Source organism: Rhinoraja longicauda, chromosome 18 (assembly GCF_053455715.1).
Source record: "Rhinoraja longicauda isolate Sanriku21f chromosome 18, sRhiLon1.1, whole genome shotgun sequence".
Lineage (NCBI taxonomy): Eukaryota > Metazoa > Chordata > Chondrichthyes > Rajiformes > Arhynchobatidae > Rhinoraja > Rhinoraja longicauda.
Window position 1 is genome coordinate 3860194 of NC_135970.1, and position 17894 is coordinate 3878087.

At 43.8% G+C, this 17894-nt stretch overlaps 1 protein-coding gene across 2 annotated transcripts in view; it reads right to left on the reverse strand.

Moving 5' to 3' along the window:
* lmo1 (LIM domain only 1) overlaps nt 1–17894 on the reverse strand; it is a 32792-nt gene that overhangs the window by 11490 nt on the left and 3408 nt on the right. Inside the window, exon 1 of one of the 2 annotated variants that reach the window (XM_078414713.1) lies at nt 16681–16809. The exons of the other annotated variant lie outside the window; for it this stretch is intronic. The gene's annotated coding sequence lies outside the window, so the exon portion shown is untranslated. Of the gene's footprint in view, nt 1–16680; nt 16810–17894 lie in introns of those variants that run through there. 2 annotated transcript variants of the gene reach the window in all.

The following is a 17894-nucleotide window of genomic DNA, read 5'->3' on the forward strand; positions in this document are numbered from 1 at the left end:
ATCTACAGGTAATTCTAAACTCTATGTACAATACCAAGATATCATCTCCAGTTTATTTAGCTTGGGGTACTAGGAAAGTAGTTAAGCTGGTAAAATGACCAAACTTTGAAATACATTTTATATAATCCTTTCACACGTTTAGGGGCTCAATTGAAGGAAATTAACTTTTAAAATATCAGTAAACAGAAGTGTAGATTTACACAAAGGGTGGTGGATGTACAGTGCATTCAGAAATATTCAGACCTTCAATTTTTCCACATTTTGTTACGTTACAGCCTTATTTTAAAATGGATTAAAAAAAAAATTTAATCATCAATCTACATTGAATACCCCAGAATGAAGAAGCAAAAACAGGTGTTTAGAAATTTTTGCAAGGTAATTAAAAAGAAATATCTGAGATATCACATTTGCATAAGTATTCAGACCCTTTGCTATGATACTCAAAATTGAGCTCAGGTTCATCCTGTTTCCATTGATTATCCTCGAGATGTTTCTACAACTTGATTGGAGTCCACCAGTGGTAAGTTAAATTGATTGGACATGATTTGGCAAGGCACACACCTGTCTATATGAGGACCCATAGATGACAGTGCATGTCAGAGCAAAAACCAAGCCATGAAGACAAAGGAATTGTCCGTAGACCTCCGAGACAGGATTGTGTCGAGACACAGATCTGGGGAAGGGTATAAAACAATTTCTGCAGCATCGCAGGTCCTGAAGAGCACAGTGGCCTCCGTCATTCTTAAATGGAAGAACTTTGGAACCACCAGGACTCTCCATAGAGCTGGCCGCCTGGCCAAACTGAGCAATCTGGGGAGAAGAGCCTTGGTCAGGGAGGTGACCAAGAACCCGACGGTCACTCTGACAGAGCTCCATAGTTCCTCTGTGAAGATGGGAGAACCTTCCAGAAGGACAACTATATCTGCAGCACTCCACCAATCAGGCCTTTGTGGTAGAGTGGCCAGACGGAAGCCACTCCTCAGTAAAAGGCACATGACAGCCCGCTTGGAATTTGCCAAAAGGCACCTAAAGGGCTCTCAGACCATGAGAAACAAGATTCTCTGGTCTGATGAAACCAAGATTGAACTCTTTGGCCTGAATGCCAAGCGGCACCGCTCATCACCTGGCCAATACCATACCTACAGTGAAGCATGGTGGTGGCAGCATCATGCTGTGGGGATGTTTTTCAGCGGCAGGAACTGGGAGACTAGTCAGGAACGAGGGAAAGATGAATGGAGCAAAGTACAGAGAGATCCTTGATGAAAACCTGCTCCAGAGCGTTCTGGACCTCAGACTGGGGCGGAGGTTCACCTTCCAACAGGACAACGACCCGAAGCACACAGCCAAGACAACACAGGAGTGGCTTCATGACAAGTCTGTGAATGTCCTTGAGTGGCCCAGTCAGAGCCCAGACTTGACTCGATCGAATATCTCTGGAGGGACCTGAAAACAGCTGTGCATCGACGCTCCCCATCCAACCTGACAGAGCTTGAGAGGATCTGCAGAGAAGAATGGGAGAAATTACCCAAATACAGGTGTGCCAAGCTTGTAGCGTCATACCCAAGAAGACTTGAGGCTGTAATCGCTGCCAAAGGTGCCTCAACAAAGTACTGAGTAAAGGGTCTGAATACTTATGTAAAGGTGATATTTCAGTTATTTCTTTAATTAGTTTGCAAAAATTTCTAAACACCTATTTTCACTTTTTTATTATGAGGTATTGTATGCAGATTGATGATAAAAAATGAATTTAATCCATTTTAAAATAAGGCTGTAACGTAACAAAATGTGGAAGAAGTGAAGGGGTCTGAATACTTTCTGAATGGAATGAGCTGCCAGAGGAGTTCGTGTAAGAAAATAACTGCAGATGCTGGTACAAATCGAAGGTATTTATTTCACAAAATGCTGGAGCAACTCAGCAGGTCAGGCAGCATCTCCTTCTATCCTGAGAAGCTGCCTGACCTGCTGAGTTACGCCAGCATTTTGTGAAATAAATGCCAGAGGAGGTCGTTGAGGCAAGTATTATCACAACATTTGAGAAACATTTAGACAGGTACATGGATAGGATAGGTTTAGAGGAGCAGGTGGAACTTGTGCAGATGGGTCATGTTGAGCTGTTTCCATGCTCTATGACTATGCCTAATGTTTATTCTACTACAAAAGAATAATGTATTTTTGTAGTTTGCGCAGACAATTGGCTGTAAAATCAGAGCGGAGGCCATGTGAGCACACGATTGTTGATCCTCCAACTGCTACAGGGGGCCACGGTCATGGACAGAGGTCAATATTTGTGGCCTTCTCCAGGAGCACAGAGACGCTGCCATTGTTAATGCAAGTGTCCAGGCTGGAGTGAACGGTTGGCTGTGTTCACTCATATCCCAACTGGTCATCCCAACCAGGGAATTTAGTTTAGTTTAGAGATATAGCGCGGAAACGGGCCCTTCGGCCCACCGAGTCCACTTGGGACAATTTACATTTGTACAAAGCCACTTAACCTACAAACCTGTACGTCTTCTGAGTGTGGGAGGAAACGCAAGATCTCAGGGAAAACCCACGCTGGTCATGGGGAGAACGTACAAACTCCGTACAGACTGCACCCGTAGTCAGGATCGAACCCGGGTCTCTGGCACAGGGTAAGGCAGTAGTTCTACTGCTACGCCATCGTGCCACCCAATTTGATTAGTGAGTGAGAGATCTGGTAGAATCACGAACAGGTGTCCAGACTCCAACTGAAATATTGAAGGGATGCAAGCTACAAGATATCCTCAGCAACAAGGCAGATGGTGACTGTGCTAACTGGTGATCAGGCAGCAATGACAAGAGCTATTGGCGTTCCAAGTGCAGAGTCAGATACAGGGATGTCCTGCCAGCACTGACCAGTCACCTACAGAAAACCAGACACTGCAGTGAGTTGCAAGCAATGCCTGTCCAACCCGTGGTCCATGTTTCACACGGCTCAAAACCAAAAACTCCTAATACCCCAAACATTGATTGGAAGCAAATCCAAGGCAAATGGGTTTCATCGTCAAGAGCTGAGAAAATGGAGGATAATGCAGGAGTCGAGAACATTCGGAGTGGAGTTTTTGGTGCAGTTGACGGGAGTCAATGTCGAGGAGCTCCAAGAGATGGAGCCAGTGAGCCACCTCTCCGAGCCCCACAGTAATTGCTGCAGCACTCCCTCCAAAGATGGCACAGAAGAACATTAACTGTATCAGCCAATGCTCAGTAGAAAAAGCACAAAGCCATTCAGAAGTCGTGGGTCCCATCAGATTACTCCTCAAGCAGATAATCATTCAGTACACTGGCTCATAGTCAGAACTGCAAGGTGTCCCCAAACACTAGCTTGATTCATGGGATAACTCTTCAAGGTAGCTAGTGATGCAAGACTCATCCAATGACGCCAAGATACCAATGCAGTTTGGAAACAGATGCTGTTTCATTATTTAAGAACATTCATGAAGATCTACATGCTGGACTAGGGGACAATCTTCTAGCAGCAGTAGAAACAAGGAACTGCAGATGCTGGTTAATACGCAAATGGACACAACGTAACTCAGCAGGTCCGGCAGCACATCTGGAGAACATGGAAACGTGGCGTTATGGGTCGAAACCCTTCAAGAACTCCAGCACATTGTGTCCTTCCCAGCAGCAGCTGATGCTCAACTCAAGACACCTTCCAGTCCACCTAAACCATGGCTTCCTTTGTGAGCGTAAGCCATGTTTAATGATGCATATTGGCTCATTCCAAGGCCTAGACCATATGGCAGACAGAATTGAACTTGCCGCCGAAGGACTGATGGAGAATTACCAGTTTAAAGCCTTTCCACCATTTTTAAAGTCATCTGGGCTTCGCCAACCCTGGGGCAGTTTATCCCAGAGCACACAAAAAGCAATATTAATGTCATGCACAAATGCAAGTAAAATTATCTCAGTGCAGAGGGCAATGTATTGTATTATTATACATCTGCAAAGTCTAAGGAAACAGCAACAAAATCAATCTGACAAATGCAGAGGCAATGTCACCTCTGGGTCCAATTTCAGGCGGCGATCCAAGTGCAATATCCAACTGGAAAAGAGCTCAGTTTGAGTCTAAATTTGTCATCTGGTTTGGTTTTGCCAAAAATGATACAAAATCAATTCTAAATATGCACTATTAGTAAACTAAAACTGCAGATGCTGGAATCTTAAGCAGAAAAGTCACTGGAAGAACTCAGGCAAGCACAATCAGTTACTGTCAGTCTGAAGAAGGGTCTCGACCCGAAACGTCACCCATTCCTTCTCTCCCGAGATGCTGCCTGACCTGCTGAGTTATTCCAGCATTTTGTGAATAAATCGATTTGTACCAGCATCTGCAGTTATTTTCTTATACAATCAGTTACTGTTTCAGGTATGAAGGCCAGAATGAGAGGTGCTAATCAAATACCCAATTTAAATACCTTAAAATCCCATTTTAAACCATCTAATATCTGCGCGAATATACTCAGAACATTTATACTTTTTGTGGTTTAAGCCAGTTTCTATGTTCAGTGATTAATTTGAAGAACTGTAGTGGGGTCCTGACACACAACCTGAACCACGTGTTTAATTCCACAACTCGATTTAATTCTTTGGCCACAACACGCAACTGGATAGATTCTGTTTGGCTTGTCTGTAGCGTTTTAAATAAACAAACCGCATTTTCAAAGTCCTGAAGGAATGCGTTCAAACTAAAAAGACTTGAAGCATAAATCATGGAGTCTACTTTAATGCCAGACACCAAAACATTAACTTGCCTTTTCAGTAGGCGATTTAATCAAATATCAATGTAAAATAAGAACTTACTAATATATATATATATATATTTTTAGAGATACAGCACAGAAACAGGCCCTTCGGCCCACCGAGTCCGCGCCGCCCAGCGATCCCCACACATTAACACTATCCTACACACACTAGGGACAATTTTTACATTTACCCAGTCAATTAACCTACATACCTGTACGTCTTTGGAGTGTGGGAAACACCTTTAACTGCATGTTCCTTATGGCTCAGGATAGGAACAGAGAGATTGATTTCCACATCCCCATATTCTCTTATGGAAACATTCCTACAATGTGCCAAGGTTCCAATCCTGAAATCAGCTCAAATCTCCAGGAAACTGAACCAACTTGAAGCAAGCCAGCTACAATAAAGACATTTGTAGGACTAATGTTACATAGACCACTTCCATTAAATGTTTTCAATTACATGAAATGGAAACCAACGTTCCAGCCAGAAAGCCCATTAGTTTACCATCTGAAGAATGCAGGAGTTATAAATTGGGCAGGAGAAGAAACACCGTGGCAACTGTTGCACACTCCACAGCAGGGAATCTCCAACGGGCATTTCAAACAGTGGGCTCACGTTACAGAACCGCTGTTCAACGTTAACATCAGAACTTTACATCCAGGGAGGAAATTGGAGTCATCCCCTCTCTCCCAGCACCAGAGAAACGTCATTAAACAGGGATGCGACAGCAAATATTTCATGTGCAGGAGTTGGAAAAGAGACACTCAAAATTCACTATTCCACTACTCAAATATACAACCGTACTTTTCTACAATGGATCATTGGATTTGCAAAGGGGACACCTCACACGATTCCCATATTTAGAGTACGTAACTGCATTTGCTCAGCTCCCATCATCTTTGGGAAGATGGCAACCCATTAATAAAGAGGGATGAACCCATACTTAATCGTTTACTCTCGTTTCCAGACTAATGCATTCCCATTTCATAAGTGCTCATGAAAGCTTTCACATTGGGTTAAGGGTCAATAAAATGCCTTTTATAATATTGTTTGCAGAAACCTCGAACTGGGTTCCGGCTCCAAACTCTCCGCATTGTGCAAGATTCAAAGTAAACGACTTTGTGAAAATATCAGCCAAGCTGATCTTTTGTTTGGAGTTGCAGCCCTGACATTGAGGAAACCACACATTGTTGGCGTGATACCTGTCGGCTAACCAAGGAATCTGTCAAATAAATCTTATTTGCATCCAATAATGGTGCTGTCTATATCCCACTCTGAACAGTTTCTTCACTACAGGTGAATCAGGATTGAGGGTTGACCTAAACAAATTGGTCAATCTAAAAGTTACATAATAGAAGGTAAATTGACAATTGTATCTGCAATTGAACAAACAATTTCGGCCCATTCTTTGCTCACCATCCTCAAGTATATACACAGGGTTTCAAATATCACTACTGTGATACATACAGTGCCCTCCATAATGTTTGGGACAAAGACCCATAATTTATTTATTTGCCACTGTACTCCACAATTTGAGATTTGTAATAGAAAAATATCACATGTGGTTAAAGTGCACATTGTCAGATTTTAGTAAAGGCCATTTTTACACATTTTGCTTTCACCATGTAGAAATTACAGCAGTGTTTATACATAGTCCCTCCATTTCAGGGCACCATAATGTTTGGGACACAGCAATGTCATGTAAATGAAAGTAGTCATGTTTAGTATTTTGTTGCACATCCTTTGCATGCAATGACTGCTTGAAGTGTGCGATTCATGGACATCACCAGTTGCTGGGTGTCTTCTCTGGTGATGCTCTGCCAGGTCTGTATTGCAGCCATCTTTAGCTTATGCTTGTTTTGGGGCCTAATCCCCTTCAGTTTTCTCTTCAGCATATAAAAGGCATGCTCAACTGGGTTCAGATTGGGTGATTGACTTGGCAACTCAAGAATTGACCATTTTTTAGCTTTGAAAAACTCCTTTGTTACTTTAGCAGTATGTTTGGGATCATTGTCTTGCTGTAGAATGAACTGCCGGCCAATGGGTTTTGAGGCATTTGTTTGAACTTGAGCAGATAGGATGTGTCTGTACACTTCAGAATTCATTATGCTACTACCATCAGCAGTTGTATCATCAATGAAGATAAGTGAGCCAGTACCTTCAGCAGCCATACATGCCCAGGCCATAACACCCCCACCACCGTGTTTCACAGATAAGGTAGTATGCTTTGGATCTTGGGAAGTTCCTTCTCTCCTCCATACTTTGCCCTTGCCATCACTCTGATATAGGTTAATCTGCATCTCATCTGTCCACAAGACCTTTTTCCAGAACTGTGGTTGCTCTTTTAAGTACTTCTTGGTAAACTGTAACCTGGCCATCCTATTTTTGCAGCTAACCAGTGGTTTGCATCTTGCAATGTATTTCTGTTCATGAAGTCTTCTGCAGACAGTGGTCATTGACAAATCCACACCTGATTCCTGAAGAGTGTTTCTGATCTGTCGGACAGGTGTTTGGGGATTTTGCTTTATTATAGAGAGAATTATTCTGTCATCAGCTGTGGAGGTCTTCCTTGGCCTGCCAGTCCCTTTGCGATTAGTAAGCTCACCAGTGCTCTCTTTCTTAATGATGTTCCAAACAGTTGATTTTGGTAAGCCTAAGGTTTGGCTAATGTCTCTAACAGTTTTATTCTTGTTTCTCAGTCTCATAATGGCTTCTTTGACTTTCATTGGCACGACTTTGGTCCTCGTGTTGATAAACAGCAATAAAAGTTTCCAAAGGTGATGGAAAGACTGGAGGAAAGACTAGGTGCTGAGAGCTCTCTTATACCTGCATTAAGGAGGCATTTAAACACACCTGAGCAATTACAAACGCATGTGAGGCCATGTGTCCCAAACATTATGGTGCCCTGAAATGGGGGGACTATGTATAAACACAGCTGTAATTTCTACATGGTGAAACCAAAATGTATAAAAATACCCTTTAATAAAATCTGACAATGTGCACTTTAACCATGTGATTTTTTCTATTACAAATCTCAAATTGTGGAGTACAGAGGCAAATAAATAAATGGGTCTTTGTCCCAAACATTATGGAGGGCCCTGTACATGGAAAGTGGGGTTTTTAATGCTGCAGGATCACATTGCACTTCCAATTCTACATTCATTGGCAGCTTGTGAAGTTACTGGAAAGTGAACAGTGCTGCCAAAGTTGTGTGTATGGATCGGATGCCAATAAGCCACTGATAAGATCACTTGTTTAGTTTATACTGAATCAGCTTAATCCAAGTTAAATGTTTTCAAAAACACACTTTGTAACATGCAGTAACTCCACCAGGATGCGTCATTTTCATTCACTATGGATGCAGTCCTCACTGAACAACCACACAGCAGATGGTGCAGTGTGACCCAGACCTCCACTAGGAGGCAGCACTGACCCCGAGAGGCTCAGCCAAGCCTTGTGCTTGTTCCAGTGAAGAGATTTGCAAAGTAACCAAGGTCCCAGGCCACTGCAGGACCTTCCATGTCAACCACTGCCAACGGCACTCTTCCTGCAACAACCTTTATCATGGACACCATGGCAAGGCCCAACTGAGCTCTGCAGCTACGATAACCTTGTCTCATCTCCTGCAACACTGGAGACAGGTAGAACCTCACAAGTGATGATGATATTTGTATAACCAGACTATGCAGCCACACACATTAGGACATTGTTTCCATGCTGCATCCCTAAACTAGTCAGCCAAAGCCCTGTACACTGTACTGTCAATGGTGATCAAGGTATTCAGGGACTGACCAAGCTCCACCAAACACCACCAGCTTCCCGTAGATTCGGAAGACATTCACCCCCACCCAGACCGGGGACAAGCCGAGAGCTCGAGCAGCAGGTCTGGCCAGGACAGGACAACCTGGGCCGGTGAGAGACGGACGTGGCAGCAGATGTAACTGGCCTTGCAACACAAGGGGTGCATACAAGCTACATAACATCGTGCATCAGTGCAAGAGGCAGACTGCCCTGGAGAAGCATCAGTCAACTGGAATTATTGACCCAAACCAGCTGTGGCCAGGATATACATTCACCCCCCCCCCAACATTACTCCCTTTATCATGCATCTGTACACTGTGGTCAGCTCGATTGTAATCATGTATAGTCTTTCCGTTGACCGGTTAGAATGCAATAAATGCAGTGCAGCGTAGGTTCACGAGATTGATCCCTGGGATGGCGGGACTGTCGTATGAGGAAAGATTGAATAGACTAGGCTTGTGTTCACTGGAGTTTAGAAGGACGAGAGGGGATCTTATAGAGACATATAAAATTATAAAAGGACTGGACAAGCTAGGTGCAGGAAAAATGTTCCCAGTGTTGGGCGAGTCCAGAACCAGGGGCCACAGTCTCAGAATAAAGCTGAGGTGAGAAAAAAACATTTTTACCCAAAGAGTTGTGAATTTGTGGAATTCTCTGCCACAGAGGGCAGTGAAGGCCAAATCACTGGATGGATTCAAGAGAGAGTTAGATACACCAGGGGCTAGTGGAATCAAGGGATATGGGGAGAAGGCAGGCACGGGTTACTGATTGTGGATGATCAGACATGATCACAATGAATGGCGGTGCTGGCTCGAAGGGCCGAATGGCCTCCTCCAGCACCTATTTTCTATGTTTCTTAAAGCTTTCCCCGTTCTCCAATTAGTTTCACTGACCTCCTGATTAATTTTACTGATATTTTACAGATTGTATGCCTCGTTATCACCTTCCCCATAGCTGACAATGTGCCATTCTACATTTCCTTGATCACCATCCATTTTGATCTGTCATTTTCACATCATATCCTACCATATCTCAAGTCTCCCCCTCAGTCTGAAGAAAGGTGTGGTCCCGATACGTCACCCATTCCTTCTCTCCAGAGACGCTGCCTGTCCCACAGAGTTACTCCAGTGTATTATGTCTATCTTCGAGCTGAAAACCAGTATCTGCAGTTCCATCCTACACTTTTTGATGCACCTCAGTACACATAACAATAAACTAAACTCAAACTCACCCCTGGCAGATGCCCCGTCTGACCAGGACAAGTAGGACAGGCAGTTTTCATACTCGATTCAGTGGGGGAAGAGTAGCTGGAACATGACGAAATTCTCCGGCAATGTGCGGGAGAACTTGCCCCGACAGTCTGCCGGTCAGACCATCGCATGCAGCAGTCCCTGATCATTGGAACAGCAGTTCCCCAGAGAATTAAATACAACATTTTGTCAATTCAACACAATGAAGGCCTGACCAAGAAGTCAGTTTAGTTGCAGTTTATAAACTTCCACCTTGAAGGTTGCAATCCCCTCGTGGACATTATATGGAGCAAACGTACCGCATGAAACACCAAGACCAGTCTGAAGAAGGGTCTCGATCCGAAACGTCACCCATTCCTTCTCTCCTGAGATGCTGCCTGACCTGCTGAGTTACTCCAGCATTTTGTGAATAAAGGCCAGCTGAAGAATCCAACACCCATTCCTGCAGCCTAAACATCAAACTGCTAATACAGTTATGTGTAGGAAGGAACTGCAGACGCTGGTTTTACACTGAAGACAGACAAGATGCTGGAGTAACTCAGCGGAGCAGGCAGCATCTCTGGATAGAAGGAATGGGTGACGTTTTGGATTGAGACCCTTCTTCAGACTTATAGTAACCAACTTTTAACCATTCCCATTGTAGGAGGTAAATTCATCTTTATGGTAAATACAGGAACTCCAGGCAGGGGACATGCAGCAGGGAATTGGCACTCTAGTCCACCATAACCGTGCCAACCAGAGATCATCTACACCAACCTCGTTTCATTCACCCCACACACAATGGTCTAGATTTTATCCCTCACCCACTCTAGAAACAAATTACAGCAGCCAATTAACCAATCCACACCTCTTCAGAATGTGGGAAATAAATGGAGCGCCTATGGGAGACAATCACATGCAAACTCCACACAAACAGCACCCAAAGGCAGGACTGAATCCAGGACGTTAGAACGTGTGGCAGCAGCTCTACCCGCTGCACCAAACACCTCTTCATGGGTCAGCTGTCTAACCTACATCTAACCAATCTTCTTGCACCAATATCACTAATGTAGATACCAGGAAGGATAGTATTAGATCAGTGTGGGCAGGTTGGGCCGAAGGGACTGTTTCCACCAAGCAGAAAGCCTTGAGTTTGAGAAGAAAATTAGAAGTCAAAAGACTAAGTCATTGATGTTGAAAAGTAGAACGAGAAATGGAAAGTTTCCAGTGATGATTAAATCTGGGTCCCGTAGATTGAAGGATGTTTATTGGTAACAAGGAACTTGTAGATTAATTGTGTCAACTAAAGACAGATTACCTCCTGGGAATCGTGGAGAACTAAAGGGTAAAGTAAGCAATGAAATTCACATTCAGAGAAAAATAAAGTTGGAGAGACTAAAGGGAAGAAGGCCCTGTGGATTTTATGACCAGCATCATCTCGCTGTATACAGCAGTCACTGTCGAACATAGCAATTCGAAGGTGGCTAAAGTAGAGTACTTGAGAGTGTGGAGAAAACAGGACCACAAACCAGTAAGCTCGGCATTAACAAATCTGACAGAATCATAAGCTTTTGCAGCATTTAGAAAACAGTGTTGGAGGAACTCAGTGGGTCAGACAGCATCCAAGGGGGGAATGAACAGATGATGTTTTGGGTCAGGACCCATCTTCAGTCTGCTCAAGATTCCAGCATTTGCAGTTTCTTGTGTCTCCATTTAGAAATAGGACTGCAGAGACAACATGGATTTATGTTCAGCCAAGTTCAATTAGTAAAGGATGAACTAGCTGCTGCAGTTAACTTGCAGAAGGCCTTCAATAAAATGCTACATGGACAATTAGCAAATGGAATTGAGCACTGCACTGGCATAGAAAGTTAATGAACAAAAGTTATAAGAAATAATGGGTTTTTGCAAGGAAAATGCTGGGACCCAGACTGTCCACAGTCTACATGATTTAGTTGTGGGGATCAAGTGGAATATATCCAAGTTTACTAACTGTACAGAGCTGGGCACTGTACAGCAGTGTGGACTGTGAAAAGAATGTAGAAGGACTGATATGCTCAATGGGCAAGAACATGATGGAATGATGCGTTATAGAAAGTCAGACAGCGTGTGGAAGAGTGAAGTCTCACTGTGATACGGAAACAGAACTGGTCAAAAGTGGCACCATTGAACGATGCTGTGTTTGTGTTCAGAGGGACCTGGTGCTCTTGTAAATCCACACTAGACCCGCTGCCTCTGACTAGGGAGACAGACGTTCCTCGTCCTCCTGCCAAGGCAGAAACGAGGGGGTGCTTCTCGGTGGTCTTGGTGACTCAACACCTGGGTCACTGCAGTGGTCTGCTTTCCCGGTCCAGGGACAGAATACCGAAGGGGGGCATGAAATTTAAAATAGCTCCTGAGGTGCCAGCTCTGATGTTGGAGAGGAGAAACAATTCAGGGGTAGAACTTGGAGGAAGCAGGGGGCAGAGTAGGAAGGTACTGCTGAGATACGATACATCACCATCTCATTGAACCGCAGTGCCGGATAAGGACTCCTCCACCTGTCCATATTGACTCATTCAAGTGCCAAAACAAGAGCTAAATTTTCACATGCCAGACAGAGAACGCAAATTCTGATCCATTATTAATGCTTTTGCACAAGAGGTTTAATTCCAAGCAAAATGAATTATAACACAATATCCAAAACAAATTAAGTGTTAAGGTGGTGAATATGCAACGGCTTACTGCAAAACGGCAGTAAAGATAGATGCAAACTATATACATTCACAGTCACATGCCCAATGTGCAGCAGGATTATATTCAACGGTTTGCAAAAAAAAGAAAATACCTGTACTTGGGTACTCATGACAATAAAGTACCTTTGAACATTGAGGTTCACTGCAAACAATGTGACAATTGAAAATCTCTGCTGATAAAACATGGCCCATCCTTTAGTTCTCCAACAGGAGCAAGTATTAGCCCAATAAAATGTTGACATTTTGCAATATTTTTAGTCGTCAAGGTGACAAAAATAGTGGAGTACAGCAAGAAAAAGATTCTGCAAACTCTTAAACTTCTTGCCTCAGTATTTTCAGAATAAACTAACATTAGATAATGCATTTGCATGAAGAATAGAGTGGCAAGTCGGCCTACACCAACTGCACTGTAGTTCGTGGGCAGGTTAAAACTGAACCAGCAGTGCATTTTCACTTATTATCAGCAAACAATTCACGAGGATCAAAACGGATCCAATTTATTTAAAACAGACACTTGAAAGAACACCACATGAATGTTACTGGCCAACACAGTTTCTTACTTCGCGCATGAATGTGAAAATGGCACATTCCGGGCCAACACAAAAAGGTGAGCAAAACCCACTTACTGTATCTGCACAGATCACACCGTGAACAGGAATCGGGGCGGTCCCAAACTCATTCTATTAGGCCACTGTAACAATCTGCGGTGCATCAATCAAAATACCATCCCACACAGCTAGTCACTGTGACTCCGATGCGACCCAGCCAGAATTTTCCTAATCTTAGTGTTCCCCAGCCAAAATCCTCCAGTTTGAAAGATCACTAGATTTAACAGTGCTGTCATTAACCAACCATACCAATAGCAAATTATATTCAAACCACCATTTATCCAAACTACTCTTAACTACATACACCCAGCCATTGAATTTGCACCGTCACATCCAAATATTACAACTGGACAACACACAACAGTCCATAGCTCAAAGTATTGACAAATTAATATTTCCCCTTAACCTGTCATTTCCCAAGCCACCGTTTCACTATCACTCCCAACGGTGAAGAACCAAGTCTAAGCAAACATTTCTTACCGACAACTTACTCTTAAAAAGCTCAGTTCAGAGTAGGAAAGCAGTTTTGCATAGAGTTAAAAATCAACTCGGTCCACACCTGTCACACAGCATTGCACAATTGCTCAGTGTTTAACAGTGCTCTGACATTATAATCTGAAGCCCCGCTGTGCACAATCTACCCTTGCGTGTGCCCATGTTCACTGTTCCCTACCAAACGCAGGCACTTCATTGTCGCATTGGCCCGATACACACTCTTGCTTTCCCCTTCTACCCAGTAACCTGTTGTCAAATTCCAAGAACTGAAGGAAAGTTTCTCGCGGTGAAGTGACCACTACACAAAACAACGGAAAACCTTGGCCTTTTGCAAAACATCCAAGCTGAAATTGAAAAGCCAAAAATTTGATTTTCCACAAACTGAATACTTGAGTTTCACCAGTTGGACAAATTTAGATATCAGCTAAGATTTATCTTTGAGAGCTTAGATCAGGTTTAAAGTGTCATTTCTCAAAATACGTTTCAATTTCCTTCCAAACCTTTAAATTCCCTGAGCAACAACTTTACAGAGAATAATAATAATAAAATAATAAATTTATACAGAAGCACAGAGTAAAACATTAAAGCAAAGGTATTCACTATACAAATAACTAATGCTGCCAACCCAAATTTGTGGGAACTTGTGGGGAAAAACAGCATATTGAATTCGGATTATATTATGCAGAATTCAGTGATTTACTGAGCAACCTAGTTCTACAATGATCATCTCCAATGACTTGGGTATTTAAGATATTATTATGATCCATTGGAAAAAATTAAACTTGCTTCAAACCAGATCTTTGACCAAGTTTGTGAAGAGATTAAAAAAACCGTATTTCAGCATTTTGCCCATTAAGAACCAAAATCCTTCTTTGTGAAATTTGAAGGCGTTACTTGTACGGCGATGTAGGAGATAGCAATAATTTATCCAGTACAATCTTCCAAGGAATGGTGATATATTGGCCAAGCCATCAAGAATACATTTCAAATGAGCAACCGCAAGTCATTGGCAACCGAAACACTAAAATATTGGGGCAAGGGAAGAGAATATTGAAGAGGAAAGAAATGTGACCGCTAGAATAACAAACGACAGATTCATTCATACCAGGAATTTTGAACAAACTAGGAAATCTGGTAGAATTGAGAGGAACACCTGCCGACAAGCCACGACAAGGCAAAGACACAATTCTTCAAAATCTCTAAATACACTAAACGCTGAAGCCCATTTTTTTGCTGCAACAGCAGACTAGTATATTACCATTTGCAAACTTTGCAGGCAGGTTACTTTATCAACATCACTAAACAACTCATAGCTAGCTCTCGGAACAAGTTCAGATTTTGTTTAGACTTTCCAAAGGCAATGTTCAGAAACAATCTGGTTATCTGGAAAAAGTGAAGCTTATGACAGACTGGGTAAAATGAAAAAGGTATTCAAGTTTAAAGATGAAGATTATCACATCAAGTACGGAACGGAGGTTAATTAAAGCCACCAAATTATATCTTGGCCAAATAAGACTAATTGTGAAAATTTGTGCAGATTTTTATTTGGAAGTCACCATGAACGGAACAGTCAAAGACCCACACCACTTGATATTCTCAACTTCAACACCCAATCGAAGGAGAAAGGCTGAACCTCGATGCGTGGGATGCAGCTGCAGTTTGTGGAATCAGATGCGAAATCCATATCGCCCTCAACTGTGTGGCAACGTACCAGACACATCAACCCCAACATAGACCAGACTTATTCACCTTACTCCAGTTCTTTTAATAAAAGTCAGCATTATTGTCAAGTTTATACACCGCCAGGTGCGTGTGACAGAACGATGCTGTCAGAGACAGCACCCATCACGCGAGCTCCCCATGTTAAAGAGATCGCCTGCAACATCTCTCACTGTAGGACTTCAAACTAGTGTAACGCATCCAAAAGAAACGGCCGCTTCAATAAACCAAGGATTGTTTTCTGGTTCTCGTTACAGGTACCGTTAGACGATGCAGGAACGTGTACTGGAAAGTAACAACTGTTTATTCAACCGCTGAAAGATACAATAGGACCGCAGTCAGACCACACTTGCCCACGTCCTCAGCCTGGCAAATCACAGCCACAAAACACTCACCCCGCACACTATAGAAACAGAACATCCCTCGGACTGCCCCATCTATAAATTGCCATTGTCAAACCTAGTGAAGTGCAAACATTCCTTCATGACTCCTCCGCAATCATTCATGAAGTTGTTCATTTTAATCCAGGCTCAAATCCAACAGGGACTGGGGTACATTTTAAAATGCAATATTTGCATCAGTTACCTTTCAGCCTTGTGGAAACCTCACTGTCCAAATGTCACCGTAACCCAGATTTATTAAATCCTACTTGTTTTCACCAACTCATCCATGAAAGGAGGCAGATTGTGGAAAATTAGGAGAGAGCAGTTTCACAGCTACAATTTCTCCTCTGCAGGAGATTCTGTGTCTGGCCAGTTAGATCAGATTATAGCAGCATATTACAGACAAAATGAGCATCGGGAGGGAGCAGAGTACAAATGTGGAGATGGAAATTTCAATAAAGCTTGCAGTATAGATTGGCGTGCAAAAAAATGATCAAAGTGAAACCAGGGATGTCTGGTGCTGGGGGTTTGGAAGGAATAAGGCATGTTATACACAGCGACTAGACCAGCATACAAAGGGTGAAGCTTTTAGGCAATAAACAGCAGGTGATCACACTCTCCTAGAAGTCCTAATGTTGCTAAAAGCCACTCTGGTACAGTGTAATTGGGCTTCAGTAGTTAATGTAGTATTGACTGCATTATATGACCATGTCTCTCCTCTTTTACTAATGCCATTTGTATCGCCTTTATACATTTACCATATATTGCTTAGCCAATATCTGTTAAAAGCAATCCAAATCATGAATCATACAGAAAACTTTTAGCAAGAGACATGCAGAGCAAGGCATTCACAGTTGACTTGGTGCACGGCCCATTTAGAGAATCCGGGTTTCATGTTACCGACTCAACTTGTCATGTGTTATGGTTTTCATTAATTACCACTTACCCAGACAAAGCACTCGCCCTCTACTCCCACCGACACACTGCAAGACATCCAGCTTGGAGTATGTCACCAATAACCCGCTCTAATGCCTCCCCCCTGCTCCTTGAGATTGAGAGGAGAGGTGGCTTGAGAAAGGGTGGGTAGTAAATCCAAAACATTACCCAACACCCCTCCCCAGTTGCCCAGTCCACAGATTGTTAAGTGTGGGGTTTATTTCCCCTGGAATCAGTTGGGAAACAGACACGGCAGATTAGACGCTGCCAGTTGGTGTAGTTTATAATACATCCATTCAGCACTTTGGAGGGATCGCGGGCTAAATGGTGGCGTGTTGTGGGGATGGGAAGGGTAAGTGTGGAGGGGAGGGGAGGGAAGTGTCAGGGATGGGTTTACACGCAGGAGGGTCGGGCAGTAATGGTGTTCATTGTCAGATCCATCTCCGTAGTAACCGGGCAAGCGGCGGCGTGGGAGAGGACAAGGCAAAGGGCAAAGGCACCTCGGCTCAGCAGTGAGTCAGGGCGGTAATGCTGCATGCCCCTGACAGCGACCACCGACACCCAACTTTACACTGGGACATTAGACCAGTGCCCTCACACCGACACAAGGCTGCAGGACTGACTGTACTGCACTGCGATGGGGGAGAGGGAGAGAGAGAAGGGGGGAGAGGGAGAGAGAGAAGGGGGGAGAGGGAGAGAGAGAAGGGGGGAGAGGGAGAGAGAGAAGGGGGGAGAGGGAGAGAGATGGGGGAGAGGGAGAGAGAAGGGGGAGAGGGAGAGAAGGGGGAGAGGGAGAGAGAAGGGGGAGAGGGAGAGAGAAGGGGAGAGGGAGAGAGAAGGGGAGAGGGAGAGAGAAGGGGGGAGAGGGAGAGAGATGGGGGAGAGGGAGAGAGAAGGGGAGAGGGAGAGAGAAGGGGAGAGGGAGAGAGAGAGAAGGGGGAGAGGGAGAGAGAGAAGGGGGAGAGGGAGAGAGAAGGGGGGAGAGGGATAGAGAGAAGGGGGAGAGGGATAGAGAGAAGGGGAGAGAGAGAGAAAGAAGGGGAGAGAGAGAGAGAGAAGGGGAGAGAGAGAGAGAGAAGGGGGGAGTGGGAGAGAGAGAAGGGGAGAGAGAGAGAGAGAGAAGGGGAGAGAGAGAGAGAAGGGGGGAGAGGGAGAGAGAGAAGGGGAGAGGGAGAGAGAGAGAAGGGGGAGAGGGAGAGAGAAGGGGGAGAGGGAGAGAGAAGG